The sequence below is a fragment of the Choloepus didactylus genome, chromosome 9 (genome assembly GCF_015220235.1).
Source record: "Choloepus didactylus isolate mChoDid1 chromosome 9, mChoDid1.pri, whole genome shotgun sequence".
Taxonomy (NCBI): domain Eukaryota; kingdom Metazoa; phylum Chordata; class Mammalia; order Pilosa; family Megalonychidae; genus Choloepus; species Choloepus didactylus.
Genome location: NC_051315.1, coordinates 10,192,270 through 10,194,326, shown reverse-complemented (window position 1 = coordinate 10,194,326; position 2,057 = coordinate 10,192,270). Strand labels below are relative to the sequence as shown.

The 2,057-nt window shown below is 40.2% G+C and overlaps 1 non-coding gene across 1 annotated transcript; it reads left to right on the top strand.

Moving 5' to 3' along the window:
- The first annotated feature begins 1,186 nt into the window (after positions 1-1,186).
- Positions 1,187-1,293, top strand: LOC119545090. Its single transcript, XR_005219064.1, has one exon. It is a non-coding gene; the product is annotated as a U6 spliceosomal RNA (small nuclear RNA).
- Positions 1,294-2,057: the final 764 nt, after the last annotated feature.

Sequence of the window (2,057 nt, the reverse complement as noted above, 5' to 3'; positions counted from 1 at the left end):
TTCCAAGGACAATAGGATCCTACAGTGTTTTTAGTCTCTGGACAAGGTGTCTGTTCAAATCAAGACTTTCTGTCTCCTGGCACTTCAGTGGGGCTTGGAAGATGTCATCCTAGTTTTCTTCTGTTTTCCATTTAAACACTCCCTTTATTAGAGGCAGGAGGGATTGATTTAATTAAAAGGTTAACAGCAGAGCAATCTAATTTTTACTCCCCATCCTTCTCATCTGGTTTATCTAAGTCTGTAGCAGACATTAGAAATCAGAGAGAAGGAAAGGGGGAAAATCAAAACAAAACAAAGCATCAGGCCGGTTTTATTACTAGATAAATCAAACACAGCTTGGAAGGGCTGAGAGATGTACGTAGAAGGCTGCATTTTGAGTTGAGGTAGTTAGATTTTTTAACTAAGCAGGAACCTTATCTCAGGGTTATTTGGGGCAAGTTCCTTCCCCTCTCAAAGACTCAGTTTTCAGATCTGTTAAATGTCTGGTGGTTTCCAAACTTGCTTGATTGTGAGAATCACATGAGCTATTGTCAAAGGTACAGATTTCCAGGTCTCACTCACGTGGAGGACTAACTCAGATTCTTCAGAGAGCCAAGGAGGATGTTCCAGGCTTTGTGTATGGCCAGACATGTTTAGGAAACTCTGGGCTAATTGGGCTCCCAGTTTTTATCCAGTTCTGACTGTTGGGTTTTTTGATCGGTAAGAGAAGAGATGTAAGCTCAGTCAGAGAAAGTTTTATTTCTGCACAGGTGGGCTGCAGCCTAAGATGGCGACAGCCCCGAACAAAGGCAGTACAATTTGATAGCTTTGGGGTGGGGGGTTGGGGTAAGAGAGAAGTAAGGAGTCGACATCAGGGGATTATTTTTCTCAGGGTAAGATAAGGAGCTGACATCAGGGAGGTTATTACATTATGGAACATTTTAATTTTTGTTCTTGGTCAGACTGCTACGTTAGCTAAGAGCAGGTTTTGTGTAAATAGTCATGTCCATTGTGGGTGGGGAGAGCTTTGGAATATTTGCAAGGTTGGGTTTTATTTGTGTTGGGGGTGGGAAGTTTTGCCTAACGCTGACATCAGATAACTCTGTGACTCTAAGGCACCCTCACATCTGGGTGGTAGATGGAAACACTCTCAAAGTTCAGGATTTTCCAAAATTCCTCTGCAGGTGTTAAAACGAAACAAAGTCAGGTGATCGTTTCAGCAGCACATGCACTGAAATTGGAATGACACAGAGAAGATTTGCATAGCCACCGAACAAGGATGACATGCAAGTTCTTGAAGTGTTCCATATTTTTTTTTATTTTCTGTCCAGAGTGATGAAAAAATGCAGATATTGACACTGGTGCTGGTTGTACAACATTGAGAATGTTACTAATGCCACAAATTGCATGCCTAAAAATGGTTAAAATGGGTAATTTTATGTTATCTATTTACCATAATAACACAAATATGAAAACATAAAAAGAGAGTCAGAATGCTTAGACCTAAGCAAAATTGCGAAGCCTGATGTCCCTTCTCTTCTTTGTTTCTCTTCTCCTTTCCCATGGTGTTCACTGATAACTGCTGTTAGGACCTTGTCCAGACTGGACAGCATGTCTGCTCAATGTATCGGTGTCCCATTCCCTCATTCACTTTTCCTCTCCTGTTCTCTACAATACTATCTTCAACTCTGACCTACTGGAGAGTGACTGAGAAACAACTTACACTACTGTGATAATGGCTGGTTTTGGCATAAGCATATTTCCTTAGTTGGAGTATTTGCATTTTAGCTAGGGATATCACCTAAACCTGAAAGAATGATCCTCTTGGGATTTTAAACAATATACATATTTTTGTGTGTAGATATTTGGGGCCGACGTGTTGTTTCCAACAAACTAAATCACATCACACCACCTTGGAGGAAAGTGCATTAATGGGCTTTTATTTTTAACACATTTATGGGTGCAGAAGATTTACCTATTAGGCTAAAAATCTTCCTGCCCCATCCACATGAAAAACAGTTTTGAAAATTTAATCAAAAATCCATTTAGCCCTTTCTGATGATATCTATCAAGTTATT